The sequence below is a fragment of the Sorex fumeus genome, unplaced genomic scaffold (genome assembly GCF_029834395.1).
Source record: "Sorex fumeus unplaced genomic scaffold, SorFum_2.1 ptg000097l, whole genome shotgun sequence".
NCBI classification, from domain to species: Eukaryota; Metazoa; Chordata; class Mammalia; order Eulipotyphla; family Soricidae; genus Sorex; species Sorex fumeus.
In genome coordinates, this window is record NW_026606154.1 from 1,321,610 (window position 1) to 1,336,552 (window position 14,943).

The following is a 14,943-nucleotide window of genomic DNA, read 5'->3' on the forward strand; positions in this document are numbered from 1 at the left end:
TCAATTCCCAGCGTCCCACTTGGTCCCCTGAGCACCACCAGCAGTAATTCCTGAGTGCAGAGCCAGGAGTAAACCCTGTGCATCACCGGGTGTGACCCAAAAAGCAAAATAAATAAATAAATCTCGCCTGCACGGCAGAGCCTGGCAAGCTACCTGTGATGTATTAGATATGCCAAACACAGTAAAAAGTCTCACGGTGGAGACGTTACTGGGCCCGCTCGAGCAAATCAGTGAACAACGGGAGGACCGTGACCATGACCGTGAAGAAATAAAAAAATTTTAATAAATAAAAATGTCATTATATAGTTACATTTTCAGTGTGAATTGTCCCATCTGTAGCCAGTGGGAGGCCCTTTTTCAGATCTTCGCCTGTTTTGTCTGTAGCATGCCTCTTTGACAGTTGCCTTGCCTCACTTTCTTACACCATAACATCTCCCCTGTACACCTGTCCCACGGTCTGCCCCTCTGCAAAGACCTCTGCATATTTCGGAACCACAGTCCGGGTCCTTAATTTACTCATTGTTCCTAGGTTGCCATTGTTTCTAGGACTTTGTGGTGACCATAAGTATCTTTGAAAAACCTATTTCATGACTTCACACTGACATTTGCAATTCAATCTGAGGGCATTATGCTAAGTGAGGTAAGTCAGACAAAGAAAGACAGATACTGTGTGATTTCACGGAAGAGTCTTAGGCTGGATTATAGTTTGAATTAAGTAGAGGTTCAATCCTTGACATGGCATGGTTCCCCCAAGTATGGAGCTGGAAGTAGCCCCAAAGCACCACAGGGAATGGCCCACAAATCAAAAAGAAAATGTAAAAGAATAGAAGGTTGTTCCTAGGGTTTAGGGATTGGAGGCACTGGGAACATGTTGTTTTAGGGAGCAGACTTACAGCTAGTAAATAAAGTTCAAAGATGTAATATATAGCATATTAGCTAAGTCAGCAATACTATTATCAGTTTATATTCAGATTGCTCAGACACTAGATCTTTATTGTTCTTTACACAAAACTGAATAATTATGCAACCTGATAAAGATGCATCAATCATAAATATATCCATCAACACATTGGGCATTTATACACTTCAACATTGTTGTCAATATATTCCAACTAAAATGTTTTATTAATTGTTAACTAACTTGTTAACTGTTAATTGTTAAATTAACTTGTTAATTTTACCTGTGCGATGTAATATTTTAATAGTACTAGTAGTATTTTAATTCTACTTTAATAATAATATTATGATCACCATCATAAGTCTAGTTAATAGCTGTTACAATCCATAGTTACAAATTTTCTTTCTTTCTTTTTTTATTACAAATTTTTATTTCTTTTGAGAGCTTTTAAGATCTGTCTTTGCAATTTTCAAATATTTGTCACAGTAACATTCACTGTAGCTACTGGGAGTGAGTACTTTGGAGGGAGTGTTGTTACTTCTGGCAGATTTGTTACATTGTATGTCTTTTGTCCCACTGGGAATCTTCATTGCCATTACTTGTAGCTAGAAGCTGCCCTGTCTAATCTCAATGTCCTCCACATCATCTCCTCTCTCTTATCCTCCATAAACTTGTTATCCAGTAACCTGTAGGGGTTGCAGCCATGTGGTTGTCAGGAAATGACTCTTTTCTTGACTTCCTATTTTCCATTCTCAGACACAGAATTCATTTTGCTACCTAGTCCGTGGCCTCATGTGGCAATTAAATTAAAATGGGGCCTCCAAGCATGCCTCAGACCCACCACTTTAGTATGCATTTAATCCATATGTCTCATAGTAACCAATTTCATCTTCTGTATCTACACATTATGTTTATTTGAATGTTGGTTAGTATGTGTAAAATGTCTGGCCAAAGAATTGTGAATCTCAATATTCACAGATGTAAAATGTGATTTCAACAAGTTTTGTAAAATGTTGTTTGTATTAAACAAAAACAATAAAAAAGATGTGAAGATGACCAGCCGTGTTGGCACATAGTAGCTACTCAACCCAGACTTGGGTCAGCCTGCGTTGGGGGGTGCAGGCTATTTCTCTGACAGGGTCATTCTCCTCAAGCGAGTGAAAATATTAGTGGCATAGATGGATGGGTAGAGAGTGAGACTAATAGCCTCTGTCGGTCAAGTAAACCTGATGTCATGCAGTTGGGCCAAAGTGTTTCTTGAGAACTATTTGGCCTAAAATCAGGCTCATCTCCAAGCATATAGTTATTTGAGCTAAGCAGAATATTTTATTTTTTTTTAATGTAGAAGTATTGCTGTTTATTCAGCCATTGATTAAGCTGATTGAATTGGGCATGAACTCCACAAAAGCAGAATATTTTAATAAATGCCACAAATTCCCAGGGTTCCACGGGCATCTTCAAGTGTTCCATTATTTGTCAGTTCTTTCCATATTATCATCCATTGTCAATGAATCATTTATCTTGTCCTGGAGCTAGGAAACCAATCCATAACGAGGGGAGTTCCGGAATCCAGGAGCCTTTGTGCAATGAAACTCTGTCGAACAGGCCCCATGGGATGAGGGGGTGGGGAGAAGACAGTACAAGAGTGGAAAAAGTGGTTTTAATTTTAACTTTTGTTCTGCATTAACCATTTTCCCACACTGCTTTCTAAATTATGAGGAAAGAGAGCAAGGCAATAAAAGCAAAATATATTCAAATAAAGCCCACAATATAGCTTTCTAGGAGTTGGTGGTGCCCTGGGAGGCTTATATTTTTAATGCCTCATTTGCTTCTAAATTTAAAATTCCAGAAGGCAGAAGAAAAATCTCAGCTTTGACTTGTTTCAAAGGTAGTTTAGATTGATTTTGAGTCAGTGCAAAGTATGCCCTAGACTCACAGCTTCCTCCCAGTTAACCACCCTTGATGACCCAGCACTTCCGGAACAAACAAGGACACTGGCTTCTTAGTTCTAAGATTTGACTAGAGATATCCTGTTAATCCGTGTCTACCTGCAGTGCGGTTGCATCACTTACACATTGAGCCCCGTGGATTCAACTGTTTGCATCAGGCAGGAGAGGAGAAAGGTAGAAGGTGCCAAGTCCAGTCGGCCCCATCCCCACCCCACCCCACCCCACCCCCACTCCCCACTGAGCCTTGTTCATAGTTTTTGAAGGGTACTCTCATTGCAAAAGTAGTTCTCCAGGCCAAGTGAATTTTGGTGCCAGAAGCTTGATTTAAAAACAAAAACAAACAAACAAAAACATACTATTAAGGGCTGGAGCAATAGCACAGTGTGTAGGGCGTTTGCCTTGCACGCGGCCGACCTGGGTTCAATTCCTCCACCCCTCTCAGAGAGCCTGTCAAGCTACAAGAGTATCCTGCCCACACGACAGAGCCTGGCAAGCTCCCCATGGGGTATTCGATATGCCAAAAACAGTAACAACAGGTCTTTTTTTTAATGTTTTAATTTATGCTGTATTTATTTATTTATTTATTTATTTTTGTTATTCTTTTTTTAAATTATTATTATTAGTGAAACACCATGAGGTACAGTTGTAGATTTACCAATTTTTGTGCTTGGGTTTCGGTTATATAATGATCAAATACCCATCCCTCCACCAGTGCCCATTTTCCACCACCATGGATAATATCCCTCCTACCCCCAATCCCCCCCCCATCCCACCCTGCCTCTGTGGCAGGGCAATCCCTTGTGTTCTCTCTCACTTTTGGGTGTTGTGGTATGCAAAAGAGGCTTTGAGTGGCAAACATGTTCAGTCCATAGTCTACTTTCAACCTGCATCTCCCCTCCTGGGAGGATCCTCCAAACACCCTCCATTTGGTGCTCCCTTCTCTATCTGAGCTGCCCTTTTCCCTAGAATACCCGGCTGGCCTCTAAGCTATGGAGTAATCCTCCTGGTGTGTAACAACAAGTCTTACAATGGAAATGTTACTGGTGCCTGCTTCAGCAAATCAATGAACAACGGGAGGACAGTGCTACGGTGCTACTAATACTATCAGACTGTCTTATTTGGTCATCAAAAGAAGCATCCAGTGCCTTCCAGCCTAAGAGAGAAAGATGTGTAAGGGAATTTCAAAGGGGAGCTGTAGCTCTAGGTTCTGACTTCAAACCACCCCCAAGGAATGTAGGGCTCCACAGTTTTCCATGTGCGGGAGAAGAGCCCTGGGTTGCCCGGCCAGCTCCACTTCTCGGCCCTGTCTCCTAGAGCTCAGTGACCTGGAGCAGATCTCTCTCCTGAGTTACAGAGCAGCACATTCTCCTTCCCAAGTACCTGAAAAAAAAAAAAAACTTGAGGGATGCAGATGGATTATGTCTTTACAGAGGATTATTGGAGAGGATACCCCAGCAATTCTTGGGCCAGCTGCCCCCAAATCTTGCTCTTTTCAAATCCTCGGTGGTTAAGCAACTTCTTATAATTCTTTGTTTCCTTAATAGCTTCAAGGAAGTTAGCCAGAGTTGCTTTTTGTGTTTGCAACTAAAAGAACCTTAATTAATACACCAGTTATCACCCATTAAGTTAAAAGCTTCTTGGAATTAGAACTGAGTCATTAGCAAAAGCTTGAAGGACCCGGAGGGTGCCTGCTGCATAAACAGCTCAGGAAGAAGTTACAAAAGAAAGATGCCAAAGGGCAAAGTCCGGAAAGATGGGTGCCCAGCAGAGGTTGGTGTTTCCCAAAGTGGGTTCCATGGAACCCTAATTCAGCAAGATGATTTCTGATAATAAAATTGATTCTGTGGCCAGACTAATCGGTGAAATGTAGTTTGTTACTCACCTAGGAAAGCAGGCAGACAAGCCCTTCAGATTCACATAGAAGTATCTAGTTTGCAAGACAGGATTTCTCAAACATTAATAGAATCCAGTCGCTACCTCCATCTTTCTACGCAGCCTGATCACACACGTCTTGGGAAGCTCCACGTAGAGACCTTGGGTCGATAGAGTCTAGCACAGTGTTTCCTGGGAGCTTTCGCTTCACCCGTTCAAAAGATCTGCTCACTCTGTCTTTCATCTGGCGTTTTCTCCCAAGGGTTGTGGTCCACCCAGTGCTGAGTGCTCTGTCACAGTTTGGCTGGGGCTGGAGGGGGCCATGGAGCAAGTGGTAAATCTCTGCCAGTTTTGCTGGCGCTGCTGTGCAACGCACAACTAGCTGGGTTCCCGCGGATAAACCCTTCACCTCTTCCTGAACTCATTACTGTGTCGCTCCGATGGGGCTTCACCTCCCCAGTGAGTTGTTGGGAAAGATCTAATTAGGCAGGAGATATGAGGACACTTTGTAAACTGTAAGGCATTAAATAAATATTAGATATTCAAAGGGATTAATAACTTAGAGAATGATGTCAGCTACTCTGGGGGAAAATAATGGGAGAGTGCCATTGGATCAGAGGTTTATGCCTTTGTTTTTTGATGCAATTAATCTTTCAATAGTTGAGCATTAGTATATCAAGACAATGGACTAATCTACAAAATGCACATTCGGATTTGTACCTGTATCTGTTACTTTGCATAGCCAACCACCCCCAGCACTCAGGAGTCTACGATAATGAATATTTATTTTTTAATTCTGTGTCTGAAGATTGGCTGAGGTTCAGCTGACCTTCCCAGGACTTGGTTTTGGCTCCAAGCAATGGTTTGGTCCAGGTGTGCACTACATACTCCTGTCCCTTTTGGGTAGGTGGCTGTGATCAGGGTCAAGTGCAGAAGGCACAGCTTTCCAAGCACACTCAACTCTTTATTTAGTCAGGTCCATTCACATCTTACTGGACGATGCAAGTTTCAAGATTCCATCACCTAGAATGGGCACTGATGAAGGGACGGGTACTTGATCATTGTATAACTGAAACCCAAGCACAAAAATTTGTAAATCTACAACTGTACCTCATGGTGTTTCACTAATAAAAATCTTAAAAAAAAATTCCATCACCTATGGGGAGGGGAAGAAGACTCCACAGACGTGAAATAGGGGAGGGAAAGTGGATTTTTGTGGGTGGAAAGCAAAGGGGAGTGGAAGTCCCTGAGAAGAGAAATTCTTCCTATATTTTGTAAATGTTAATGGAGAAACTCTACCTTTGAGATCAAACGTGAGAGAATATTCTATTCTATTCTTTGAGACTGACAGAGGATAAAGGGAGAGTTCACAGATTTTAAAAAGGAAATCAGTGTTAGGTTGGAGACATCATTGACCAAATCTGGGCATAGCACTGCTTGGCCTCAAAAAAAAAAGTTTCCCTAGCCAAAGGGGAGCTCAGAATAGAGCCACATGCACAGAGTGACCACAGAGCCTCATCCCCTGCTGGGCATGTCGGCTAGAGCCCTTGCTCTCTGAATACCTCCAAAGGTTGTGGGTTGAATTGGGGTCTGGAAGGAGCAGGGTTCGCAGCTGGCACGGTCTGAATATCCCGCTGGCTTGGAAATGCAGGGGCAGAATAATTCAATCTCTAAACAGTGAAGGTGCTTGCTTTCTGTGTAGTCAGCCCAGGTTTGAGCACTGGCACTGTGTATGGTCGCTTTGAGTAGCGCACGAGAGCTGAGGGGAGAGCAAGAAAGGGAAGGAGAGAGAAGGGGGAAGAGAGAAGGGAGGAGAGGGAAGAGAAAGAGAGGAGAGGGGAGGGGAAGATAAGTAAGGACAGGAGGAGAGGAGAAGGGTGAGGAGAACAGATGGAAGAAAAAAGAAAGAAGCTCTTTTCTTCAGACCTATGCCTGATTTATATACATAGAATATACTCAAGAAAATTTGTGTTTTGAATGAACAGCCACATTTTAGTTTTAGTTCATAGGTACATCCCATGCAGTTGTGGGGACATACATTAAAATTTTTTCTCCAGTGATCTAACATGCCAACTTCACTGATGTCCTATATTTTATCTGACATTTCTGTTACATAGAGGGTTTTGTAGAGAAGATTATGTAAACAGAAACATCTGAGATCGGGAAAGTATGATTCGGGGCTACCCTGGCAGGTTGTATAGCTATCCAGCATACTCCTCAGGACTGGGGTCATCACAGAGGAAGCAGAAAGTGAACTTCCCACTGGAACACTTGTGGGTGCAGAGTAACTGTCCCAGGGAATCACAGGCCTGGCCCATGACTTGGTTTTTATTAAGAAGACATGTCAGGCAAAAGCAGCAGGAGTTCTCACATGCAGCCTGCTTCTTTCCTGACCTTACTAATTTAGGATGGCATCCACAATTTTGTGGACATAACTGAGTAATCTAATAAAGGTAGATTAAATTACAGTTGAGTATTTTCAGATCTGAACATGGGAAAAATGTATCCTGTTTCAAAAAAAAAAACAACAATAAACTGCCCCACACTCGTTTTGTTTTTCTTTTATCTGGGAAGCAGGAAAACAGGAACTATCTGGGGTTATTGTATGTGAAAGTCCTCCCAGCTGTGTTGGTTTTGGTAACAACAACAACAAAAAAAAACCTCACAACTCCACAAAAATAATGCATTTTTACCCATGCTAAAGATATATGGGACCTGAACTACAACTTTACAAAGAAGTCTTTCACTTCAAAATCCAAAGCATTCTTCGTTACACACACTCACACACACACGCATACACACACAGACACACACACACACACACACATTTCTGAAGGAGGCTTTTCAAATGGGAACCGCTTGCTGCCACTGGATCACTTGGATAATTTTGAGAGCAGGAAAGAAGAACGTGGTTTTGAACCAAATGCAACCTTAACCCTGTCCAGGTTCAGCTGGCAGCATATTTAGATAAAGAGATTTCTGTGTGATTTAGCAGGTTTAGGATATTGGCGTGGTGAACTAAGGTTTTCTTCATAGCAGCGGTCGAGTCCCAGGAGAAAGAAAGTTACGTCCCTTCCCACTTCACTTCTTTAAACCAGCCGTGTGATTCCCCTTCCATATTTGACATCTGGCAAAGTCAGCTTTGCTGAGCGATTTACGGCACAACAGAGCATCTCTGTGGAAGTGGGTCTCTTCGTTTGAAACTTGGGGATGTTTCTGGATACGTTACAAGCACCAGTTAGGACCCAAGTCAACTAAAAGACTAGGTCTGGCCATTAGAAATGCACCCAATTCACTCTGGATATCCTCCAACAATTTATTTTTCTTCTTACCTTAGAAAATGGATTTAGAGCTTCCCAGAGCTGAGAAGACTCAACAGCAGATGCTCTGAGCTCCAGAAAACCCAAGAAGCTTTCTCAGCACAGACAGTACAAATCCCTATCTATTGACTGAGGCTGACCTTTCTGTGTCTGAAGGTGTCTGAAAACAAAGTGAGAATATAATGCAAAAAAAAAAAATCTTTTGAGGAGTGTAATTAAAGAATCCCAGAGAACAAACTGTTTCAACACTCTACAGTATATTTTCAATGTACACTTACAAATAATTCTTACTTTTAAAAAATCATTCCCCAAAAAAATCTTTGAGAGGAGTAAGTTAACCCCTCCTACCAACACCAATGCACAAATATCCCTCTCACATCCAAAAGGTATTTAGAAAGCAAAAGGATGTTTATCCTGGTTTTATTACATCCTTCGTTGAATATCCAAACTTGCTGTAAATTCAGACTTTTGAGTGCAGCTCCCCCAAACGTTTCAAGCCATATAGGTCCACAGTTCCTTGATTTAACAGTTGAGTAAACTGAGGTTTAGAGAAGTGTGGTGAGTTTCCTAAGGGCCCAAGTTGCATGATTTATGGAACAAGGACCCAAACTTGAATCTCCTGTTCTTGGGTAGGAGCATTAAGAGAATTGAAGCTAATCAGAGTGTCCCTACGTCCTTATAACTACTCAGGTCATCCCAGAGTCACTGTTTGAGGGTGACTGACCTTTAGCCATTCTGCAGTCCTTACTAGGACGAGAGAGAACTTGGACATTCAGCAAAGAAACTGAGCCATCCCAGGATTGGAACAAAATGCCTGACCTTTCATGACTCACAAAAAGTTCTCAGAAAATATAATTCCCATATTCATGTCATTAATTGATTTTTGCATTGTTTGGAAGACTCTCCCATTCCCTCTATGCCCTCTTTCCTGCCTACCAGTAACATTTTTAGCTGTATCTTGGAGTCTTGGGGCTGTGTACTTTTTGCTAAGTCTCAGGGATGATCCCCCAGTGTACGGCCAGCTCTCCTACTTGCTCCATGGGAAGGGCATGAGCCAGGCCTCCTTTAGGGCCCATCCTTTAAATAAATCATCTGCCACTGCCCCATATAATACTGAAAACTGAGTGTGGGGTCCGTGGAAATTTGTTCTAAGATCAATTTATAGGGGCTGGAACCATAGTACAGTCAGTAGGGTGCTGGCCTTGCATGCAGCTTACCCAGGTTTGACCCCCAGCATCCCTTATGGTGCCCTGAGCCTCTCCAGGCTGAGGCTGCTGATTCCTGAGTGCAGAGCCAGGAGTAAGTCCTGAGCACCACTGGGTATGACCCCAAAACAAAACAAAAACCCAAAAGATAAATTTATGATTGTAGTAGCACTGTCCTCCCGTTGTTCATCGATTTGCTCGAGCGGGCACCAGTAACATCTCACAACAAATTGTGAGACTTGTTGTTACTGTGTTCGGCATATCGAATACATCACAGGGAGCTTGCCAGGCTTTGCCATGCGGGCGAGATACTCTCAGTAGCTTGCCAGGCTCTCTGAGAGGGGCAGAGGAATCAAACTCGGGTCGGCCACGTTGGCTGCGTGCAAGGCAAATGCCCTACCCGCTGTGCTATCACTCCAGCCCAAACTTATGATTATCAGTAAATTTCAGTATCACATATGGAGCATCATGTTAAAAAAAATTCCTGAGCAGAAAAGGGATTCCACATGGAAAAAGTTTAAGAGATCCTGCGTTAGGACACCAGCCCCTGACTCTTGGCTGGCAGAGGAGAAATAGTTTAAGCATCCTGGGATTAATTACTATTGGGATTTCTCTGTTTGTCCTTACTAATAAAACAGGAACCTTCCTCGTTTCATCATTTTTATTTCCTAAGAGACACTTGGAAGCATCCCTCCCTAATAAAGGGGAAACAGGTGGTAACAGCAGGAACAGCACTTTCACCCATGAGAAAGCCAGGAGGGTAAACTCCTCACCCAGGGGCTTGAGCTGCTTAGTGATAGAGCAGGGATGAAGGATGGGGTGGGGGACTAGACCCCTGAACATCTTTTTTGGTTTGGCTTGGTTTGGGGTCATACCCTATGGGAGGGCACACTCAAGGGATCACTTCTAGTGGGGTTCAGGAGACCATATAGGGTGCCAGGGATCGAATCTGGATTGGTCTGTGCAATCTCCCTATCCTTAGTACTATATCTCCAGCCCTGACCCCTGAATTTCTAACACACATATAAGTAATTTAGTTCGGAGGATCCAAGTTTTAATCTTCATTCCTTCATTTCCTCATACATAACTGACCAGGGGACATATGATTTCTTCTGATCCTCATTTTCTTCATTTGCAAAGTGGGGTAGATTATTTACTCATATCAGAAATTTATGTCACATTTTGGCGCATATGCTACAGAGACCATGTTCTGCTTATGCCCATGTGGCTGAGCACACATGGTGTCCTACCAAATGTGTCGCCCTCTTGAGATGTGTACTGTCTTGCTTCCATTGTCTTGCGGCTCTTTCTCCGCCCTTGGAGAAGCCTGTGTACTCTCTTGAGCATATTACTCTCTCTCTTTCTCACTCTCTCCCTTTCCACACCTTCAAAAACCCTCCAAATAAAATCTATTCACTTCGCAAAAAAAAAATCACATTTCATTATCATTCTAGGTACGCTTCAAAAATATTGGTTTTGTTAATTAAAAATTTGTGATAATTTAGGGATGGACTTGGCTGGTGTTGACCTTTTCAAAATCTGTGAAGAACTCCAAGTTCTTAAGCGCTATTGAGAATGTAGTTGGGGGATGGGATGATGTAAAGAAGAGAGAAAAATATCTTAATTCAAAAAAAGAAGGTTTTAATGGCATTTGGGAACTTGTGTGTTTAAATTGCCTAATATGACATGTTGTTTTTAAAATATCAAATTAAGTGTCTTTAGAAGCATTTATTTACAGAATACTGTTATGGTAAGCCTTTCTCTGGTCATCTGGTAGGTTCCCTGAGAATTTTTCATAGTACAGTTATTTATTATTAGTTTACTTCTAATTAGTGCTGATGCTTAAAAATAATGAAATCAAAGCCCCCTGGAAATATTTGGTCTTTGATCTCCTGGTTCCAGAAAGCTGGGGCGGGGCGGGCGGAGGGAGGTTGTCTCTCTACTCAAAGGCTCCATTCTTTCTGTGTACTGTTGAGAGAAGGTTCCTTCGTGCCCCCAAACCTTTGCCTATACTGTGCCCTTTCCTCAGAGCACTGTTCCCCTCTCTTCATAGAGAACTTTCCCCTTTATGCCTTAGGAGCCAGGTTGGGGTCTTTATGTGATGATTATCAGTCCCTGACCTCTCCCCTCTCCCATCCTCAGCATGGTTTAACAAGTGGATGCCCACACACATCGCCGTGGCTCACGCTCAAATGTGACTCAGTTTACACAACTTACAGTAGCAGTGCCAACACATGAAGTTTCTCTGTTCCCAGCCTCCACGTGGCCTCGCCCTTGGTCTGTGTGTGGCTTTAAGAGGCCTGTCCGGATCACGTGAGCAGAGAGGAGAGACCTACCCTCTTCTCTCCCATCACCTGGACCAGCCTTCGGCACACAACTGGTGCAATGAGATTTTTTTCACTCTTGGAATGAAAAGTTACCGTTTCTAGACCAGTTCAGGGGTTGGGTTAGGAAAGCTGATCAGAGAGCTGATCTGACAGGCCCAAACAAGTAAACAGAAAGTCTGTGAGCCTCTTCGAGCACAGAGCTCCTTCTCTCAGAGACAGCTACAACCTCAGCCCCTTCACAGTAAATCCCCTGCGATATTGGCAAACATCAGGTAGCCAGGGAGATGAGCACCATTTAAAGAGTGGTTGCAATTGACTGATATTTTAATGAAACAATCAACACCAAGTGTCATTCTTCTCTTTCTTTACCTCACCCCCCACAACTCCACTACGCTTTATAAACACTCTCACCTAGGAATGCTTGTGACCACACGCCTTGTTGCGGGAAATTACCAGAAGATAGAAGAAGGCAGTAACGGTGTTATTTTTATGGTAGCACACATTCTAGGTTCAATACATATTAAATCAGTCATCCAGGAAAGCTAATAAAAGCAGCGTGCTGTCATTGATTAATTTATTTAAGAATCTCCATCTGACTTACTCTCAGGGACGCTCCATGGAAAGTTCATTATTTGATGGTGAGCACATTGTGGCAGCCCTGTGCTAATGAGGAAAGTTACTGACCCATAAAGATTACACGCCTTGTGGAAGGAACTCTGGAGAGCCATTTGCACCAGAGGAGAAAGAAGAATTTTGACTCTTTCCCTCGACTTTCTGCCCTCTTTTCCTTTGCCCTGGATTGTCTCCTTTTCCTCCTCCACTTTTTTCCTCCCCTTTCGTCTTACTTACTTCTTCACTCCTCTCAAAATCATCTCAGCAATTGCCTTTGCATTCGTGGGCTCTGTCGAGGAAATAACTGGCTAAGAAGGCGGTTTCACCAACTATTGCTAAAAATTAGCACCTTCAGCCAGTCACATGTGCTAGATGAAAAGGAAGCTCATATAGAGAAGAGAGTACCAAATAAAGGGTGTTGTGAGACCCTCCCAGGGTGGGAGAAGCATGCTAAAAGTAGTCTATAGACCAAACATGATTGCCACTCAAGGCCTCTCTTGCAAAACACAGTACCCAAAAGAAGAGAGAGAGAACAAGGGGGAATGCCCTGCCACAGAGGCAGGGTGGGACAGGGGGGTTGGGGGGTGGGAGGGATGCTGGGACCCGTGGTGGTGGAGGATGGGCACTGGTGGAGGGATGGGTACTTGAGCATTGTATAACTGAAACCCAAGCACAAAAGTTTGTACAAACTGTACCTCATGGTGTTTTGCTAATAAAAAAAAATAAATAAACTATATGCAGATGGTTTGCAAGTATGTACACCTATATCTTACATAATATTACAATATAATGTTACCTCAATTAAAAATAAAGCTATCTAAATTTGATAGTTCCAAAAAAAATGAGCACCTTCAGATGAAGTCTCCAAACTCAGCTCCCTATAGGGATGTCGCAAATAATTCACGTCAGTGAACCAGGCCAAATGCCAGTTTACATCTTTTATCCTACTAATTCTGATGACAATTCTCAGAGGCACTCCTAACTACTCTACTAGTGGGGAAACCAAGGCATAGAAAGGTTAAGTCATTTATCCAAGATCACAAATATACCCTTCCTAAGATTCCCTTAAAAGTTAGATAGGATTCTGCTTGTACTGCATTAATAAGATGCTAAGTGTCTCAGAAGTGTTCATTTTAATTTTTCAACTAATTTGCACAAAGCTATTAGCAGCAGATAATATGTTAATATATTACCCCTCCCAGGAGACTCATTCACTCAATAAATATTGATGGAGCATACAGTATTGAACCGTTACTGTGGAGATGCACAGAGAAGCATCTAGAATCTCTGACTCATTCCAAAATGGGATCATCGAGGTTGGAGACTGCATTCAGTGGATAAGGTGCTTGCCTTGCATGGTTCAATTCCCATGTGATTGAGTGATCGCTGGTCCCAGTGCTAGGAGGGAGTTCCTGAGCACTGCCGGACGTGACTCTAAAACAAAAAGAAACAAAAAATGTGAGGTCGTAAGAGATAGATGATTGTCCCATCCTCCTGTCAGCCTGTGCAGGACTAGTCACACCCCTTGTCTAGTTCTTGAGCTGGGCTGTCCTTTCCACAGCTGGCCCAGTTCAGAGACAGGAGCCTGTTCTGGCTTCGTAGGAATTCTGAGGCCCTTGGCCAAGTGAGCTGTCTGTCTCCCGTGCACTGTGCTGTCAGTGGGCGGCAAACCCTCAGGCCCTTCTACTCATCATCCCCTTCGCTATTCTGCCTGTGCTGCATCAAGGCTCCTTCCCAACCTCCCCTTCCTCTTTGAATTCCTGTTTCTGGGATGCGGGTGAGATGCACGAATCAGTGGGCATCACTGTAACTGACGAGTGGACAGAAGAAGCCCTGGTTGTCCCTGCTTCCCTTCCTTTCTCAATGACCAACCCTATCCTACATCAGCACATTTCAGGGACTTCCAGAATTACCAGCAATGGGCTGGAGCGATAGCACAGTGGTAGGGCATTTGCCTTGCGCTCAACCGGCCCGGCTGAGCCGGGTTCAATTCCCCCACCCCTCTCAGAGAGCCTGGAAAGCTACCGAGAGTATCTCACCCGCACGACAAAGCCTGGCAAGCTACCCATGACGTATTCGTGCTAAACACAGTAACAGGTCTCATGATGGAGACGTTACTGGGCCCACTCGAGCAAATCGATGAACAACGGGAGGACCGTGACCGTGATCGTGGTCGTCCCATTGTCTGTTTGGAAAGGTGCAGTGACTCCGGCCAGTGTGCACTTGTCCTCTTGGAAAGTCACTTCCCACTGGCGAGACCCCTTTTCCCCACTGGGGTGTTGTTCATAATACTTTCTGGGCTTCCTCTCTTGTCTCACTCTCATGTTTGATGCATCTTCCTTGACTCTCAGAGAGACCAAATGGGGCAATGGGCTTATTTGTGGCACAGCCATATGGACATTACCTCCCGGGTACAACTTCAGGGCAGGAAAGTGCCCACTCCAGGGAACCCCGCCCTCCCGGGATGCCAGCAACTCTCCTGTATCAACATCATCTTGGAACAGCGGTTCTGTATTTAAATGCACTCTAGTTTCTGACTCTTGGCATTATTTATCCTTAGCCAGGTGGGGGATGTACCTGGGGATCACACACTAAAGCTTCCTCTGTGGTGTGAAGCCTGCAGTTCCCTGGGGACAAAAGTCAGAGAGGACTTTGGGGAGTTCACAGGAAGAAAAGAGTTTACAAGAAGCCTCTTGGGAGGAGAAGAGGCAGCTGTCTTTTCAGGGCTGAGACCCGTGGGACAACCTGGGTCCTCTTCTG